Consider the following 6000-nt stretch of genomic DNA (forward strand, 5'->3'; position numbering starts at 1 on the left):
TGTGTTTATTCCAATATAAGGTTGCTTGGGTTCCTGCTTTCAGGTGACCTATTGTTTCTCCCATGTAACTGAAGGAGTCCCAAGCCGAACTTGTATAAAAGATTGGGATCCATGCTAAAGAGAGTGCTATTTAGGGCCCAGTTTGGCTAGATATGCCTCAGTCACATCATGGTATGCCCCTGGCTAAACTGCTACTGACGACTTCTGCTTATGGGATCCTTGTGACCAGCCAGAGTGAAAATTACACATCAGGTAAGGCAAAAACTGCAGGAACTGCACTACAAAATCATATATAATGATTGGACTATATATGAATACCACAGAGCAGTATAAGTGATGCATGTTTCCTTGTATCACTTATATATATATATATAATATATATATATATATATATATATATATATATATATATATATATATGTAAAGCTGTGTAAAATAAATGGTATTAGAACTGTAAAAAAGGTGTGAACAAGGCCATAGATGAGGTGTAGCTTTAAAGGGGAGTTCACCTTTAAATTAACTATTGGCATAATGTAGAAAGTGATATTCTGAGACAATTTGCAAGTGTCTTCATTTTTAATTGTGTTTTTTTTTCATTATTTAGCTTTGTATTCAGTAGTTCAGACTTTCAACAGTTATCTAGTTGCTAAGATCTAAATTACCGTAACAACCAGTCATTGATTTGAATAACAGTCAGGAATATGAATAGGAGAGGGCCTGAAAAGAAGATACTTAATAAAAAAGTAAAAGTACAATATAATTGTAGCCTTACAAAGCATAGTTTTTGGTTGCTAGATTCTGTGACCCACACTGGAAAGCTGAAAATAGTCTGATCAAGAAGGCAGATAATACAAAACCTAAATGGCTACAAAACAGCTTTAGAAATACACAATAAACCAACTTTTACTTTATTTCTTTTTTTTTTTGCAACAAAAATTTGACACAGCCTTATAAATTTCTACTATAAATGTGCCCCTTAGAGAGCAGTGACTGCAGCCTGGGACGCTGCTTTACCTTCAGCGTAGGCTGAGAGACAGTCAGGAGGTTGACATCTCATTAATCAGACCTGCTGCAAAGTGGGGCAGACTGCATTCAATAAGGTCAGGAGACTGGGTAATTATTTGGCTGAAATCTTTAATATTTACAGCCTCTCTGAGATACAAACATGTTGAATTGTGATTCTAAGATGAGTAAACCCAGCAGAGCTGACAGATAAATATGTATGTGATATACAGCAGAAAAATAAATGGACCAATTAACTTCAAGACTAAAGTGCACGGTGCATTGCTGTATTGTGCTAAATGCAATTCCCCCCACAGAAAGGGAACCACAGTCACTCCATGTGCTTCAGCGGCTCACAAAGAGGAGAAATAGATGGAAGAATAGATGCTAGCATGTAAATAAAAGAGACTTGGAGAATAAAGTGGTTGAGTGAAGAAAGGAGGAAAAATAGTTTGGAGAGTGGGCCCATGGCCAAAGGTTTTCCGGTGGGCCCCTGGGTCCCAGTCCGACACTGGGCTCACATATGGATCAAAGCGACTGATATGTTTATACACTGGTCTTAGGCCAGAAGGTTCTTCACTTTGCTTGCATCCACCATCACTGCACACAGGGTAGATTTTAAAATCCACTCCAAAGGGCATATTTATTATGCTGTGTGAAATTAAATTCGCCAAAAAAAAAACCAGTGTAAAAATCTGTGTAAAATAAATAGAGAAGTTCGCCCGTCTGAACGCCAGATTTAATGCCGTTATTTTACGTAAGTTCCAGCAGAAGAAAAAACACATGAAAAATTAGCTTCTGTGTGGTAGCTAGGATGAAATTTACCCTTGCAACAATGGTTTGAATGAGAAACTGGAAGATGAATAGGAGAGAGTGTGAATAGAATCTAAGCAATAAGGTGGGACCCATATTATCACTGTGGGGTCAGTTGGTTGATGAAAACAGGGAAAAGAAGAACAAATTTACTCATCACTAATGTAGATCAATTGAAATGCTGCTGTGTTGGTTACTATATAAATACCTGCTGCTGGTTATTGTAAATGTACCTTTTGGGTCCCTTTAGGCATTTGCTGAACCCGCCATTCTACCATTACGTATTCCACTTTATGTGGATGTTATTAGTATGTTTGTACTGACTTTATTATTACATTTATTCTGTAAATGTTACATGACCTTCAGTTGTCAGATGCAATTTGTCACAAACGCCTGTATGACTTATAACAGGTATAACCTTTATTGGGTAATTGTACTGACAGCAGCACTAACTTACATGTCATTCTTTTCTTTTTATATGTGCGCGTATATGTGATATAAGGGCTGTATTTCTCCTGTAGCCCAGTTTTCTGGCCCTAACAATTGAGAGCTCATTCGTGTCAGTTCAGACAACTGTTTATGGCTGGTTTAATTTGGACACAATGTCAGGCACCTATTACAGCTTGGGTCAATATTAATCAGACAAGATATGAGAGGCAAAAAGGTACAAGCCTATTCCTCTGCCAGAGCCTCACCATTGGTTACCCAGGGTAGCTGCACCCTTTCAATGGTGTCTGTAAATTAGGGCAATAAATCTGTTTTGAAAACTCATAAAATAAAACTGCTCTCTAGCCTTTTTAGTAATACAGCACTCATACCTCCCAATTGTCTTGTTTTTTTGTGGGACAGTCCCGGTTTTTATAGGAACACCCGCTGTCTCCGATTTCTCATTCTGTTGCCCTTCAGAGTAAAAACCTGAGCATAAAGTCGCTCTTGCTCCCTCTAGTGGCTGCTACCCTCAAAGTTCTTTCAACTGATGAAACACAGCAAGCTGCAGTGCTGCAGTGCAGCAGTGACAGAACTCCCCTGTATCCTCGCCATATATAACTCTATGGCAGAGTCCTCCTAGCAACCCAGCTTGATAAAAGGTCTTGTGACCTGAAACGTTGCTGCTATTGTTGTTTGCCCCAAAAAAATGTTGCAATAAAGGCATTTTAATCTACAAAGACAAGAGGTGCTGTTCCTGTTCTTCTGTACCTCCTAGCAACCCAGACAAGGTTTCTGTTGCTGGTATAAAATAGACGTACTGGATTCCATAGATGGGATCTGTGTGTGACTACTACGCTATTGTTATGATTGTCACTACTTAAAGCAGTGATTATTGTGCCCACAGTGTGTGTGATGGAATGCTTAGGGCCATAATATGTCATGAAATTGTGGAGGCCACTGTGTGTGCCTAAAAATGCTAGTGTAGTTTAAGAATCTGCTACTGCCATTCCAGCCACACAAATAGAGTATGTTTGTGTTAAATGAACATGGTATTTGAAGGAGTGACCATAAAGTTGATGTGGCCAAAAAAAATGCCATTCTGTGCTCGGCATATTTTTTTTGTCCCTTTGTTTTTCAAATTTTGGGAGGTGTGGCACTACACTAAATGCATGTTATGCAGAAGAAGAATATTGGGGTCATTTATGCATTGGAATTTACATTTCATGATAAATCCCCAGAAATGAGCAAACTTTTACCTTGCTTTACATTTAATGCCCCCTAATGCAGCATGGCTGTGGTTACTCCTATAAATCAGTAATATTTCTAAGCCTGCAGTTAAAAATGCAAGAGTCAGGTGAATGGGTCCCTGTTGCTCAGGCTTGTTAAAGTAGCAATGATGCCAGTGGTAGACTGAGATGGCAGAGGCCCACCAGAAAACCTTTGACCATGGGCCCACTCTCCAAACTATGATTCCTCCTCTCCGCCCTCAATCTCTTTATTATCATTGTCTCTTTTCTCTACATACTATACTCTATTCTTCCATTTATTATGTCTCATTGTTCCTATACAGAAAGAGGGAATAGCCAAATAGCTAGAAGTGAGAGGGCCCAGCCTGGGCCCCTGGTGTATTGGGAGATTTCCTGCTATCCCGGTGGGCCAGTCCATCAATGGCTGTTGCAATGAAATGAAAAGGAAGAGATGCAGATGAGGACTACAATGAAAATATGAACCCCCAGCCAAAAAAGAAAAAACATTTTATATACAGGGCAATGATTTTTCAAGGAAATCACCACCTGTTTCAGCACCACATGCATTCATGGAAAAGCAATTATCACTTGGTATTTCCCCCCCAAAATGACTGTCTATACAGCACAGAAACACTTGCATGGAAAGCCATGACTCCAGCAGTGCTCTGGCTCCACCTAGTGGTCAGTTAATCTTTTAGCTGAACAATGTAATTTACCACTTTCCCATAATTATAACTTTTTCTATCAAAGGGGAGAAAGTGCAAATATTTGAAACCCTACCTAACTAAGACTCTAAAGATGATACAAACCATGACACATACATTCATATGGGGCAATTACAGATGTAGAATACAAAGATCTATTCTTATGGCCCTACTCCTGAGAGGAGGCCTCGGCGTTCCATCCTTTTTGAAATATTTGGAACAAAATCGAGAGAAATAATGCCTTAATTTTCAAATGGAACACATTCTGCCATCATTATCATCAAAAGACTACCTGATTAGAACCATGACCATAAAAATATGCCTCTGGATACCAATGCCTGACACATCCAATAGCTCAGCTATGGACTTATGGAACCCCTAACAAGGCAATGCAACATATTTATTGGGGGGGGGGCTCTGTGTAAGGAGGGCTACTGTGTATGGGGGGCTCTGTGTATGGGGGGGCTCTGTGTATGGGGGGCTCTGTGTAAGGAGGGCTACTGTGTATGGGGGGACACTGTGTAAGGAGGGCTACTGTGTATGGGGGGGCACTGTATAAGGAGGGCTACTGTGTATGGGGGGGCACTGTGTATGGGGGGGGCACTGTGTATGGAGGGCTACTGTGTATGGGGGGGCACTCTGTAAGGAGGGCTACTGTGTATGGGGGGCACTGTGTATGGGGGGCACTGTCTATGGGGGTGCTGTCTATTGGGCCATCGTGGGCACTATTTTAATTATTTTAAAAATGGGGTGTGGCAATTGGGACGTGGCCACAAAGTGGGCGTGGTCAAAAAATGTTGCCGAGGTATGATATTGTGCGTCAGTCCCTAATCTCAGCGGGTGACAGCAGCACAGAGTATGTGCAGTGAATCAGCAGAAAAGAAATGGGGGCTACTGGGGGATCTTGGGGGCACAGATCTTCCCTGCTAAAGGGCTGTGGTTGCCTTGGGCTGGTACAGAAACCAAAACATAATGTACAGCATTTCCTACTTCTTTGTTGAACTTGAGTTCTTTAGAAAAAGATTAAGAGAGAGTTGGATGAAACATGGAAGATATTCAAAAGAAGGAGTGTAGCCCTTGCACTTAAGGGTATAAATAGGTAACGGGAGAGGAGTTGAGGAGTAGATCATTAGACGTGTGTAACAAGCACTTGGGTGAGTAATTGGAGTTACAGGGAGATATAGGGTGGAGCAGAGCTGTGAACTGCTTTGAATCGCAGGATAATTAGAATTTTATCCTGAAATGTAGCGTAGGGGCTAGATGCCTATATTCTGCCCTAAGCCTGTCCCTCTTAAATACAGCTCTGCTTAAAGCAAGCTCTACTGTATTTATTGGAGAGCTACAGGTTCTTGCCTGGTGCTGAACTACAGAGCACAATACCTGCGCCTGTGGGAGCTCTGTGTGGGGCAGTTTGCTCCTGTTTGTTGCACTTTGCTTGCTGCCCCTTGCAGTGTACATCCCACTCACATCAGGCAGAGGTCTGCTTAAGTTCTGTTCATATCAGTTAACTAAAAATACAAACTGATTATGGTACCTTAACATTTGGGGCCCTTTGTTTTTCTAGTGTGATTCTAAGCATTATAATTATTTAGATTCATTATTAAAGAAAAACAAAGAGCCACCAAAAGTGCTATTCATATATATAATACTTAGATTATTATGCATAGGGCTACTGCCCCACTGCTCTGGGGGCTAATGTTAATGTTTTACTCATAATGAAACTGTCCCTCTCTATGGCTAAACTGTCAGGCATCTGCGTGCTTCAGCAGCATGTATCTGTAAATGCGCTACAGTAACTTTCATAT

This window comes from Xenopus tropicalis, chromosome 5 (genome assembly GCF_000004195.4).
Source record: "Xenopus tropicalis strain Nigerian chromosome 5, UCB_Xtro_10.0, whole genome shotgun sequence".
Lineage (NCBI taxonomy): Eukaryota > Metazoa > Chordata > Amphibia > Anura > Pipidae > Xenopus > Xenopus tropicalis.